This window comes from Tamandua tetradactyla, chromosome X (genome assembly GCF_023851605.1).
Source record: "Tamandua tetradactyla isolate mTamTet1 chromosome X, mTamTet1.pri, whole genome shotgun sequence".
Taxonomy (NCBI): Eukaryota; Metazoa; Chordata; class Mammalia; order Pilosa; family Myrmecophagidae; genus Tamandua; species Tamandua tetradactyla.
Genome location: NC_135353.1, coordinates 105,992,214 through 106,007,079, shown reverse-complemented (window position 1 = coordinate 106,007,079; position 14,866 = coordinate 105,992,214). Strand labels below are relative to the sequence as shown.

Here is a 14,866-nt window from a genome sequence, read left to right as displayed (position 1 = left end):
ATACTAGCAAATCAAATCCAAAAATGAATAAATAGGACCATAAACCTAGATTAACAGATTTATTCCAGGAATTCAAGGATATATTAACATAAAAACCCAATTAATATAGCACATTGGAATAAAAGACAAAATCATATATCTTCTCAAAGACAAAGAAAAGGTATTTGACAAAACTCAAAACCCTTTTATGATAAAAAACTGAAGAAATTCAGAATAGAAGGGAAGTTCTTCAAAATGATAAATGGAATGTATAAAAAAAACAATAGCTCAAGAATTAACACAAATCCTGCTCAAACTTTTCCAAAAAAAAAAAATGAGGCAAAAGAACACTACCTAGCTCACTTTATGAAGCTATCATCATTTCAATACCGAAATCAGACAAAAAGATGCTATAAGAAAGGAAACTATAGGCCAATCTCCCTAATGAATGTAGAGCCAAAAACTCAACAAAATAATAGCAAATTGAATCCAACATCACATTAAAATAATTATGCATCATGAACTAGTGGGGTTTATGCCAAGAATACAAGGATAGTTCAACCCAAGAAAATCAATTAATGTAATACAGCACATTAACAAATCGAAAAAGAAAAATCACATGATCATCTCAATTGAGGCTGAAAAAGTATTCCACAAAATTCAACATCCTTTTCTGATAAAAACACTTCAAATGATAGGAATCAAAGGTACCTTCCTTAATATTATAAAGGGCATATCTGAAAAACCGATAGCTAGCATTATACTTGATGGAAAGAGACTGAAAGCTTTCATCCTAAGACCAGGAATGAGACAAAGATGCCTCTTGTCATGACTATTATTCAACATTGTATTAGAAGTTCTAGCTAGAGCAATCAGGCAGGAAAAAGAAATAAAAGGCATCCAAATTGGAAAGGAAGAAGTAAAACTTTTATTATTTGCAGATGACATTATACTATACTTGGAAAATCCTGAGAAATCTACAGCAAATTTCCTCTAGCTAATAAAAAATTCAGCAAGGTGGCAGGATATAAAATTAGTATGTAAAAATCAGTAACATTTCTATACCCAAGAAATGACCCAACTGAAGGGTCAGTTATGAAAAAAATTCCATTCATTACAGCAACTGAAAGATTCAAGAACTTAGAAATGAACAAATAAAAGACTTATACACAGAAAACTACATAACTGCCAAAAGAAATCAAAGAAGATCTAAATAGGTGAAAATACATTCCTTGTTCATGGATAAGAAGGTTAAAAATAGCTAAAAATTGTTAGATAGTTAATAGGTAAGATGTCAATTTTATCCAATTTGATCTACAGATTCAATGCAGAACCAATCAAAATTCCAACAACTACTTTGAAGACTTGGAAAAGCTAGTTGCCGAATTCAACTGGAAGGGAAAGAGACCTCAAATACCTCAAAGCATCCTAATAAGGAAGAGCAAAGTCGGAAGATTAAAACTTCCTGATTTCAAGATACATTATAAAGCCACAGTGGTCAAAACAGCATGGCACTGCTGTTCCCCACAGAGCGAGCATAGGCGGTCCTGAACCACATCTTGGGAGAGAGAACGCAGGCATCAGGAAATGTCCCAGTCCCAGGAGAGAGATCAGAGGAAGAGCCACTTGATCCCCATATAGAAGATGCCCCAGATCCTCAAGAAGACAAAGATCTACATTGCCCTCCCCTTCTCAACTGAAAGAAAGAAGAGATGAGGAAAAAAGACAAAATAAACAAAGAGCAAAGAACATCAGACTTTTGAGGAAGACTTCGAGGACAAAACAGAGGAAGAAATAGAAATGATGGGATTTTGCCTACTTTGACTCCACAAAAGGTAAAAAGGTAGATGGCGCAGTCAATGCCTATGCCATAAATGTGTCTCAGAAGAGGAAATACAGGCAGTAAATGAATCAAAAAGGTGGATTTCACAGGCCTTTGGATTTCATTCCATGAGAATTGAAATGTTGAAGAATGTATTTTTCCTTCATCTTGGTCAAAATGATGGATTTTGTATTTTGTATTTAATTTGCATCAAAAACAGGATCTCAGTTCTTCCTTAAAGTAAGAATACATTATTTGTGAAGTGTGCAGTTTACTTACCCTGCCTCAAAAAAGAAAAATTAAATATTACATTTTTTTCTTTTAGGAAATATCATTTATGTCAATCATCAAACCCATTTTGTTTGTCTTTATTCCTGCAGAAGTTGTGTATGTTTTCTTCTTGGCTACTTGTTAGGACTTTTTTAAAAACATGGAAGTGGTTTGGATGTAAGCTTCTCCAATAAAGCAATATTTCTACTAAAAAGAAACAAAACAAAACATGGTACCAGCACAAAAATAGAAGTATTGACCAATGAAATGTAATCAAGAGTGCAATAATAGGCCACCAAATCCATGCTCAATTGATTTTTTTTTTTTTTTGCATGGGCAGGCACCGGGAATCAAACCTGGGTCACTGGCATGGCAGGTGAGAAATCTGTCACTGAGCCACCATTGTACTGCCCAGTCAACTGATTTTTGATAAGTCCCCCAAATCCATTGAACTGGGACTAAATAGCCTTTTCAATAAATGGACATGGAAGAACTGGATATCAATAGCCAGAAGAATGAAAGAGGACCCTTACCTTACACCCTATACAAAAATTAACACAAAGTGGATCAAACACCCAAATATAAGAATTAGCACCATAAAGCTTCTAGAAGAAAATATAGGGAAACGTCTCCAAAACCCAGTAATAGGAGGTAGCTTCCTAAACTTTACACCCAAAGCACAAGCAACAAAGCAAGCAAATAACAAAGCAAAGCACAGGCAACCTAGAAGTTAGAGCTAAGGCCATAAAGTCTTTTGAGGTGCAGAAACATTTGATTTTGAGGAGTTCCAATTTATCTATTCTTTGTTTTGTTGTCCTCTGAATATACACCTAGTAATGAGATTGCTGGATCATATGGCAATTCTATACTTAGCTTCCTGAGGAACTGCCAATATGCCTTCATGAGTGGTTGTACCATTTTACATACCCACCAACAATGGATAAGTGTTCCTCTTTCTCCACATCTTCTCCAGCATCTGTCATTTCCAGTTTTTTTTTTTTTGATACTGCCATTCTAGTGGGTGTCAGAGGATATCTCATTGTAGTTTTGATTTGCCAGTGATGTTCAGCATCTTTCCATGTGCCTTTAGCCATTTGCATTTCCACTTCTGAGAAGTATCTATTCACGTTTTTTGCCCATTTTTAATTGAGTTGTTTGCCTTTTTGTTGTTGAGTTGAAGAATCTCTTTATATTTTCTGGTTACTAAACCTTTATCTGATATGTGACTTCCAATATTGTCTCCCATTGCTGCCTTTTTACTTTCTTGACAAAGTTCTCTGATGTATAAAATTGTGTAGTAGAGCTGGTTTCCTAGATGCAAAGCATGAGCATTGAAAAAAAAGAAATAGATAAATGGGAAGTCCTCAAAACTACGCAATTTTATACTAGGTGTATAGTCAGAGGACCTGAGGGCAAGGACACAAATGGATATTTGTACATCAATGTTTATAACAACATTATTTACAATTGCCTAGAGATGGGAACATCTGAAATATCCATCAATGGATGACTGACTAAAAAAGCTGTGTATATACATACAATGGAATATTACACAGCTGTAAGACAAAGTCATGAAGCTTGTAACAATGTGGATGAACCTTGAGGACATTATGCTAAGTGAAATTAGCCAGAAACAAAAGGAAAAATACTTTATGATTTCTCTAACATGAACTAACATTAATGAGTGAACTTGGAGAATTGAAGTTCAGAAAATAGATTATCAGAAGATAGAAATAGGGTACAGATAGGGTAATTGGTGCTGAAGGAATACAGATTGTTCAACAGGACTGATTTTAAAAATCCAGAAATGGCTAGCACAAAACTACCTGATTGTAGCACAGTAATATAAGTACACTGAATGAAGTTGAATGTGAATATGATAAAGTAGAAGGGCTTGGGGCATGTATGAAACCAGAAGGAAAGGTAGAGGATAAAAACTGAGAAGGAATGCCTAGAGTGAACAATGATGGTGATTAAATGTACAAATATAAGAACGTTTTGCATGAGGGAGAACAAATGTGAATAAACAGTGAATAAAACTGTTTTAAAATGAACAGAGATATACAAGTGCCAGAGAAAATGTGGAGAAAGAGATATACCTATTCATTGTTGGTAGGGAAACTGAGAGATGCAGTCCCTTGGAGGGCAATGTGATGGTTCCACAGGAGATATGAACAAAACTGATCTGAAAAGGACTGAGGTAAATTAGAATACAGGGTAAAGGGTGATATGGTCTATATTTTAAGACCTTGACTTCTGTGTGAGACCAAAGGGAGAGATGTTTATTTGATGCAAAATTTATATTTTGAGTAGTGTATTTCCTAATTTAACTTGCATGGTCAGTTTAGTTAAGCAATATAAGTACATGGAATCTTGAACAGGGCATTAGATTTTGCTGGTTTGACCTTACGAAACTTAATCCTGTAAAGGATAAAGTAGGCCTACTTAAAATGATGTCTAAGAGTCACCCCCAGAGAGCCTCTTTTGTTTCTCAAATGTGGCCTCTCTCTCTAAGCCAATTTGGCAGGTGAGCTCATTGTCTCCCCACTAAATCAGACATGATTCTCAGGGGTGTAAATCTCCCTGGCAATGTGGGACAGAAATACTGGAATGAGCCAGGACCCAGCATCACAGGATTGAGAAAGCCTTGACCAAAAATGTGGACAAGAGAAATGAGACAAAATAAAGTTTCAATGGCTGAGAGATTTCAAGCAGAGTCAAGAGGTTATCCTGAATGTTATCCCTATACATTGTATAGATATTCTTTTTTAGTTCATGGTAAATTGGAGTGGTTGACGGGAAGTACCTAAAACTGTCGAGCTGCATTTTGTCACCTTGATTCTTGAAGATGATTGTATAATGATATAGCTTCTAGAATTTGACGGTAAGGTTGTGAAATCCTTGTGCCTGTTGCTCTTTTATCCAGGGTACGGAAAAATGAGCAAAAAACATCGGTAAAAATAAATAAATAATAGGGGGGACAAAGTGTAAAATAAATTGGGTGGATGGAAATGCTAGTGGTCAATGTGAGAGAGGGATAAGGATATGGTATATATGAGTTTTTTCTTTTTATTTCTTTTTTCTGCAGTGATCCAAATGTTCAAAGAAATTATCATAGTGATGAATACACAACTATGAGATGATATTGTGAGCCACTGATTGTACACCATGGATGATATGTATGTGTGTGAAGATTTATCAATAAAAGTGTTTAAAGAAACAAACACAAAAACTGGATTTTGTCTTTTCAGCTCCACTTACCCTTTCATATAAATTTGACCATTGGAATTTCCACTACTGCAATGAATGCTGTTGGATTTTTATTGGAATTACATTGAATCTACTAACTTTGGGGGTAGAATTGATATATAAGCAATAGTCTTCCAATCTCTGAACACTGAGTGTCCTTCCATTTATTTAGCTTTTCTTCAATTTCTTTCAGTAATGTTTCACAGTTTTCTGTGTGCAAGTTCTTTACATATATGGTTAGATTTATTCCTAGATATTTAATTATTTTAGTTGCTCATGTAAATGGGGGTTTTTCCTTGATTTTCTCTTCAGATTATTCAGTACTAGTGTGTAGAAATGCTACTGATTTTTGCATTCTTGGCTTGTACCCCAGAATTTTGCTGAATTCATTTATTAGTTCTAGCAGCTTTTTTGTGAGTGGATTTTTCAGAATTTTCTGCATATACAATAATGTCATCTGGAAAGGAAAGTTTTACTTCTTCCTTTCCAATGCGGAAGGCTTTTATTTCTTTGTCATGTCTAATTCCTATGACCAGAACTTCCAGTACAATGCTGACTAAGTTTCATGACAGCAGGCATCCTTGCCTTTTTCCTGATCTTAGTGGGAAAGCTTTCAACCTTTCAACATTGAATATGATGTTAGTCGTGGAGTTTTCATATTTGCCTTTTTTCATGTTGAGGAAATCTCCTTCTATTCCTATATTTCTTAGTGTCTTTATCAAAAAGCAATATTAGATTTTGTCAAATGCCTTTTCTGCATCAATTGAGATGCTCATGTTTTCCCCCTTAATTTTGTTAATATGATATAATATATTAATTGATTTTCTTAAATTAAACTATCCTTGTATCCCCAGAGATAAATACCACATGATCATGGTTTCTAATTCTTTTAATTTGCTGTCAGATTTAGATTGCTAGCATTTCATTGAGGATTTTTACATCTATATTCATAAAATTGATCTCTAGTTTTATTTCCTTTTGCTAATTTTTCTGGATTTGGTATGGGGATGATGGCCTCATAGAATGAGTTATGTAGTATTCTCTCCTCTTCAGATTTTGGAAGTTTGAGAAGAATTGGTGGTAGTTCTTCTTGGAATGTTTGGTAAAATTTCTCTGTGAATCTATATGCTCCTGGGATTTTCTTTCTTGGGAGGTTTATGCTTACTTATTCAATTTCTTTACTAGTTATTTGTCTTTTGAGAACTTTACTTTCTTCCTGAGTCAGTGTAATTAGTGTTTGTGTTTTTAGAAATTTATCCATTTCATCTTGGTTATCTAATTTGTTGGTGTACAGTTGTTCATAGCATCCCCTTATAATCCTTTTTATTTCTTTGTTTTGGGTAGTAGTGTCCTCACATTCTTTTCTGATTATTCTTAATTCATGTTTTCTCTCTTTTTTTATTCTAGCTAAAAGTGTGCCAATTTTATTAATCTTTCCAAAGAGCTGAATTTTGGTTCTGTTTGTTCTCTCTTCTGTTTTTTATTCTCTATTTCACTTACCTCCATTCTACTCTTCTTACATTTTAGATCCTCCTGTTATAATGTAAGGTCTCTGATTTGAGATTTTTTCTTTTTTAATGTAAGCATTTAGAGATATAAATTTATCCATCATTCTACCTTCTTTATATCCCATAAGAAACTGTATGTTGTGTTTTCCTTTTCATTCACCTTAGGATATTTCCTAGTTTCCCTTGAGATTTCTTCTTTGATGCATGGATTCTTTAAGATTGCATTATTTAATTTCCACATGTTTAGGGATTTTCCTATTCTGTAGATGTTATTGATTTCTAACCACTCTCTATTGTGATCAAAAAAATACAATAATACATTGTATTATTTCATATTTTAAAATGTATTCGGACTTGTTTTGTAACCTAATAGATATATCTATCCTGAAGAATGATCAATGTGCATTCGAGAATATATATTCTGTTGTTGGGTTAGTTGTTCTATACATATTTTAATGTTCAAGTTTTTGTTTCATTATTGTTCTTTTTTGTACTTATACTATTCATTATTGAAATTGATATATTGAATCCTATTACTATTGTAAACCTGTGTTTCTCCCTTAAAATCTGTAAATAGTTGCCTCATATATTTTTGGACTCTGCCATCATGTAAATATATTTATAATTGTTATGTTTTCTTTTGAACTAACCCCTTTACCTTTATATAATGATTTTTTTTCTCACAACAGTTTTTAGTTAAAGTCTATTGATATTAGTATATCTATCCCTGCTTTCTTCTAGTTGCTATTTGCATGGTATATTATTTTCCATCTTTTCACATTCAATCTAGTTGTCTCTTTGAATATAAATGAGTCACTAATAAACAGCATATAGTGGGATCATGCCTTTTTATCTATTCTGCCAATCTTTGCCTTTAACTGCAGAGTTTAATTCATTTACATATAAATGATAGACCTTCTTCTGCCATTTTGCTCTTTGTTTTTTCTACATCTTATACCTTTTTTAACTTCAATTCTTCCGTTAATGCTTGCTTTCATATTTATTTTTGTACCATTTTGATTTCTTTTGTACCATTTTGATTTCTTTGATTTTTTCTTCATATGTTTTCTGTGTATTTTCTTTTTGATTTTCATAGGCCCCCACTTTTTTTGTACTTGTGACACATTATATCTTTATATGTTATATGTTTAAAACCATAGATTGATCATTATTTTTTATGCCTTTGCTTTTTAGAATCTGTAAGAAGTAAGAAGTAGAGCTATATCTGAAAAAAATTACTATATTCCTGGCACTTTTATTTTGTCTTTGTTTTTTTATGTTGTTGTTTTTATTTTTGTTCCTGGCACTTTTAATTACCCAAATGATTACCTTTACCATTGGCTTTTACTTCTTTATACTGCTTTGAATTGCTATCTATGGTCCTTTTATTTCAGTCTGAAGAACTCCCTTTAGCATTGCTTGTAGGGTTGTTCTAGTAGTGATGAATTCCCTCAGTTTTTATCTCTCCCTCATTTTTAAGAAAAAGTCTCACCAGAAATAAAATTTTTAGTAGGCAACTGTTTTCTTTCAGCACTTTAGATATTTTGTACTACAGCTTTCCTGCCTCTGAGATTTCTGATGAGAAATCAGAACTTAATCTTATTAGGATTCCCTTGTACATAATCATTGGTTTCCTCAACAGTTTTCAACTTTCAAAACCCTTTCCCTGGGCTTCATATTGCACTCTGTTTATGGTTCTCTTTGAATTTATCCTGTTTGGGCATTGTGGAGCTTCATGAACATGAATACTCATATATTTCATTAAATTTGTCGTTTTCTGCCATTATTTCTTTAAATATTCTTTTATCTCTTTCTTCTTCTGGGACACCTATAATGCTTTTATTGGAATGTTTTATGGTGGTCCACACATGTTTCAGGCTCTGATCACTTTAAATTCTCTTTCTTTCTGCTCCTTAGTCTGATTCATGTTACTTGTCTTGTCTTTTAAATCATTTATTCTTTCTTCTGTCCACTACAGTCTGCTGTTGAAACACTCTGGGGAACTTTTTATTTCAATTATTATGATCTTCAACCCCAATATTTCTGGATAGGTTTTATTGAGACTCTCAAAGGGATTCCCATATTGTTCATTCTTTGATTTCATCATAGCCATTTTTCTTTCTCTGTGATTTCCTCTATCTTTTTTAGCATATTGAGGATCATTTTTTAAATGTCTTTTTCTGATATGTCCAAAGTCTGATCCTCTTCATTAACGGTTTCTGGAGTTTTACTTTGTTCTTTTGTATGGGCCTTCATTTCCTATTTCTTTGTTTGTCTTATAATCTTTTGTTGGATACTGTACATTTTAATACTTTAAAGTTTCACCTCTGGGATTTAGTCCCTGAGTTATCTGTTTCTTAAGTTTGTATCTAACTAATAATAAAATAGTGATATCCTTGAGTTCCAGGAGCTAATCAAAACAAATAAGCCAGAGCAAGAGCACCTTCTCCAATCTTTGCAAAATGGCTCTGTGTGCTACTTTAAGAGGAATATATACCCTAGAAATGCCATGTCTTAATCTGAATCCAATCTTGTGGAGGCTGCCATTTCTTTTAATTCCTATACAGTTCTATAGGTTGAAAACTTGATTAGATTATCTCCACAGGTATGTGATTCACTGAATTGTGGGTACTAACCTTTCAATAGAAGATGTGACTCCACCCATTCCAGGCTGGCCTTAATTAGCTTACTGGAATCCTTTAAAAGAGGAAATACTTCGGAAAAAAGCTTGAGAATGACAAGAGCAAAAAGAGAGCCACGAGAACCATGAGAGCCCACACAGCCAGAGATCTTTGGAGACAAAGAAGGAAAATGCCTCTGGGAGAGCTTCATGAAACAAGAAGCCTGGAGAGAAAGTTAGCTGATGTTGCCATGTTCACCACATGACTTTCCAGTTGAGAGAGAAACCTAGAACTTCATCAGCCTTTCTTGAGTGAAGGTAACCTCTTATTGGTGCCTTAATTTGGATGTTTTTATACACTTGCTTTAACCAGGACATTTTCATGGCCTTAGAGCTGCAAACTTGCAACTTAATACATTCCACTTTTTAAAAGCTGTTCCATTCCTGGTATATTGCATTCCAGCAGCTAGCAAGCTAGAACACTTTGCTTTAGCTGGTGGTTTCCATCAGAGCTTAGCCCTTCTAACGAAAAGGTCAGCCTAAGACAAATGCAAAGTTCAAAGTTTTCTTTGACATATCTGAGCCTGCATGGTGGAGCTGCAGAGCATGCTTCTTTTCCTGGGCTTCTTCCTGCTTGTGGCCTTAGAAATTCCCCATTTACAGTTTACAGAATTCGAATGACCCCTCTTCTTTCTTTGACTTTCACCCTCTCCTGGGTGCACTGTTGTATGACTTTACGCATAAAGTCATGCATCTGCTCAAGACTTTGTCAATTTAATTATTTCTTGTAATACATTAGTTATCTGTAAGATGTTTCTCTGCCTTCAGGAATTTTGGGAGGGAAAGCCTGAGACAAGTTTTTTTCTCTCCAATCTTTAGGCTTCTACCAGATATGTTGGCACTGACATACAGGGCATTCTAGTATGAGCCAAAGGGTTATTCTCCTCCCCATGGACCAAGGCCAGTGACTCATAATGATAATGCAGGCTGGCTCCACACCACTCTGGACAGGGTTGGCATAGGGGCTAGCAAAGACACCATGAACGTCTTCTTACATTTTAAGTAATGTAAATTACTATTTTTTTCTTGATTTGGTACTTGCACAATTACTGCAACCCTTTAAATGTTTTTTGAGTTTTGAGGAAGATGGTGCTGCCAGTTTTTGTTAATTGTTTAAAGATTCCTTCGGGGGTGGGTGGCACCTTGGGGTTATCTTATGGTCACTGATAATCAGCTCATAGAAATTTAAGGATAAATTTATAAGACATAGCAGAGCGTCACAAAAAGTATTTGATAACAGTCGAGAAATCTTGGCTCTAGTTATGGAAAAGAACTAAATTTCATTGTGATTTTTGGTCTCTATTTTCTCATCAATCGATGAAAGCATTGGACTACATTGGTAGTATTTAAACTGTTTTCCTTGGAAGCCTATGGATCTACTTCAGCAGGCACTTGAAGAAGCAATGTGGAGGCTAAGAAGGTAGGTTTTGGACCAATATCACCACTATTCCTGATATGCTCTGTTTTAGTTCTTGTAGATCTTTGCTTCCATTTAAAATTTCATTTGAAAAAGAGATTTCATTGTTAAACAAACAAATCAACAAACCAGCAAGCACAAAGAACATACATCATCTTTGCAATCCCTTCTAGCACTGACAGTCTACAAGCCTGTAAATGAGAGGATAGAGAAGACTGCCCTATGTAAACGGTGTCCTTTGCAAAATCCTTCTTGCCCCCAGCCAATATACATGCAGGTAGAGGGAAATAACTGACCTCAACCTCCTGGCTCTAGCATTGCCTTAATTTTTTTCAATTCCTGATATCTAGATTTTGGCAGAAAGGAGAGCCAGGACATTATTATGCTGTTCTGTGGCTCCTTCCAAGTGTTCAATAGCCAGGGCTACATGGGAGGGGGTTACTATTTAGGTGAGACTGGTGGGGCTCCAAACAAATTCAAAATGTTCTTCTCACCAAATTGTGTTCACTAATCTCTTCTTTCCAATATTTATTTAGTTTCTGTTAATTTTGTGGTTGGAATAAGTCTGAATATAAATGAAACTTCTTCCAGCTGGTCACTTTCTCAAGCTATATCCCAAAGTACCAGGATGTTGCAGTCAATACTTGCTTTTCATCTGAATTTCAAAAGTAGATGGAGCAAGGCAAGCTTTACCTTTTTCATCCTAACAGGAATCTTGCCATTCTGTTGAATTGGAGCTGGGTCAAAAAAAGGAACGGAAAGAGAATTCTCTCTTCATTTTGGCAAGGAAGAGGGTGAAAAAAAGGTGCAAGAATGGTAGGTCACCACAGAAGATATGAATTGATTGGCAGGAATGTGGTTTGCAAGGCAAGCCAAGGAAAGTCACTGAATAAGAACCCTGAGAAATTATATCCCTGCTGACCTCATAGGAACTTTAGAAAGGAAAAGGTTATTCTGAGCTCAAATGAAAGAAGCCAGAAAAAGAGGTGGCAAGCATGATGTCAGAGGATACAAGGATCTATTTCTCTACTGAGACAGCTGCCTACTCTCACTAGTGATCCATAGCTATCCTTATTCACTTCTGAGGGACTCAGGACATCAATTATCAAGTTTGCTCAGAGACAAAGACTTTTAGACAGAAAGTGAAAGAAAATTCAAGCTCATTTCAGTAAGCATTAACTTTAGTGTCTACTAAGTTCCATGCTATGTATAAGGACAAGAAGTTTATAGCAAAATGGGAGAAAGTATAAAGAGAGAATTTCAAAAGAAGATAGTAAATGGAGTGATGGAAGTTAGAATATCATGTAGCAGAGGTATTGGAGAGGGACACTTAAATCAAAGACACATAGTTTCATAAAGTATAAGAGTTGGAAAGAAACAGAGAACATGCTTTCCAATCCTTTGTCTTTTCATAAGGAAATGTAAGGCCCTGCAAAGTGGAAGAACTTGTCCAAAGTCATAGTGCCAGCCAATGGCAGAGCTGGGCTAGTTAAAAAATCAGGTTCTTTCAACCCTCTGTCATTCTGCCTAAACAACAAGCCCTTGGCTTCATTCTGGATGGTCCCTCTGGCCTACAAACTATCCCAAGATTCTGCCTGGGAAAACATATTGGGGAATCTGTGAAGGGGTTTCTGCAGTGTAGAGAAAATGGCTGTTGGCTTCCTAGAAGAGCATATTAGCCTTATCTCTGTTGTCTTTATTCTCTTATGACAATCCCATGTGGCCTCATACAAAATCTGCCATTGCCTATGGGTGAAGCAATACCAGGGTACCCATATTTATCATCCTAGCAACAGTGGAATTCTGAGTAGTAAGGGATCCCCTTGGGTGCCTTTCTCTCTCCCCAACTTCAACAGTTATTGTTTCTAATAGACTCTCATAGCAGGACAAAGGCAGACATGTTTCTTTAATTAAATCTCACTTACAAAGTTTGTTATTCCTATCAGATGGTTATTCAACACTGGTTGCCCACCTCCAGTGGCAGAGTAGCCTGCCCCTGTTAGAAATAGACTGTCCTATTTAATGACAAATCTGTTAGAAAACATATATGCTGAATCATCTTCCCTGAAGCTTCCAATTTATAGGGTTATTCTTACTATGTTGATCTCTTCTGTCTTTCAGAGATCTGAAGACCATGATCATGTCCCCATGTGTTTTCTCTTCTCTAGGCTCAACAGTCCCAGGTTTTTCAATTGTTCCTCATGCAGCCTGTACTCTAGATCTTATCTTGATTATTATCCTCTGGACTCATTGCTCAGGTGTAAGTAAAGAGTGTGGGAGAACATCCTCTTTTGTATATTACTAATGAGAGTATTAAATGTGCTGGTGTAGAAATTTGGGAAAGGGTAACTGGTAACTTTTACAAACATTTTAAATGTAATGTGCACACTGTTTGACCCAGGAGCCCTATTTCTAGAACTCCATCTTACAGAAACAGCAACAGTAGTGCACAGGAAAATATGTACAAGGATGGTATTACTCATAACAGAAAAAGAGTGGAAAACTTAAGTGCCCTTTAAAATAATATTGATTTTTAAAATTTGGTATAACTGTACTATAAAATAAAACATTACCATTAAGTGTTGTAACTTTTAGAATTTGTATAGCAGGGTTTTTTGGCTTTAGCAGGAAAACCCTGATTTAAAAAAATGTTACCATTGATATGATTGAAGTAAATCTATATAATAATATGGAAAGAAACCCAAAGTACCACAGTTCATTAAGTGAAAAAGTAAGTTGCAAATTAATATGCATTGCATGATTTCATTTTTATATAGAAAACAAAATGAAATGTGGTTATGTTTATAGGCAAACATAACACCTTATAAGTATAAGAAACCTCTGGAAAGGTGCACACTAAATACCTCTAGAAGTGGATTTAGGGAGATTTTAATTTTTCCCTTTATAATCTTCTATATTTGTTTTAATGAACATGAATTGAATTTTTTAAATTTGTATTAGAAAAAATCATGCATATATTACAGGTTCCCATATACCATCCTATTATTAATACCTTACATTAATTGGGGACATTTGATACAACTGATGAAAGAAAATTTCCATAGTTGTACTCTTAACTATCGTCCATGCTTTAACTTAGTGTTCACTTGTTTCTGTTGTTCAATTCCATGATATTTTAACATTTTTGTTCTAGTAATGTATACACAACCTAAATTTTCTCATTTTAACCACATTCAAGTATATAATACAGTGCTATTAATTACCTTCACCATATCGTGCTATCATCATCCTCACTCATTACCGAAACTTTTCCATCATCCCAAATAGAAGCAGTACATTTTAAGCCTTTACCCTGATTCCTTACCTCCACCCCATCCCCTGGTAACCTATATTCTATAATCTGATTCTATGAACTTGCTTATTCTAATTATTTCATATAAGTGAGATCATGCAATGTTTGTCCTTTTTGTCTGGCTAATTTCACTCAGCACGATGTCTTCAAGGTTCATCCATGTTATTGCATGTATCAAAATGTCATTCCTTTTTACATGGATTACTTTCGGGATTCAAATAAATAAGATTATCTCTTTAAAAGGATAGCTAAAGAAACCAAGATGAGCCAAACCTTCTCTTCCCTTATTCACTAAAATCACCCAAGGCTGATTTTCCTTACAGAGGAAGATGTAAGATAGACGTGATTGTGAATCCTGGATCTAGAATTCCTAGGTTTGAATCCAATCTCTTCCACTTACTAAAGCATGACCTTAGTCAAGTTGCTTAATGTTTCTATACTTCAGTTTCCTGCTCTAGGAATTGGGGATAAACAGAATACATAACTCATGTAGTTGTTCTGAGGATTAAATAATTTAACACATGTAAACCACTTAAGCGTTAACTAGCACAAAATGAACTATAATAACTATATGAAACAATTATAAATTTTATTTTCTTATAATCATTACACTCTGTCCTCTCAGCCA

At 34.8% G+C, this 14,866-nt stretch overlaps 1 non-coding gene and 1 pseudogene across 1 annotated transcript; both read left to right on the top strand.

The window, feature by feature from the left end:
- Positions 1 to 1,933, top strand: part of LOC143671991 (uncharacterized) — a 70,028-nt pseudogene extending 68,095 nt beyond the window's left edge.
- An 11,569-nt stretch (positions 1,934 to 13,502) lies between these two features.
- LOC143672348 (U7 small nuclear RNA) lies at positions 13,503 to 13,563 on the top strand. The gene has a single exon (XR_013169802.1). It is a non-coding gene; the product is annotated as a U7 small nuclear RNA (small nuclear RNA).
- Positions 13,564 to 14,866: the final 1,303 nt, after the last annotated feature.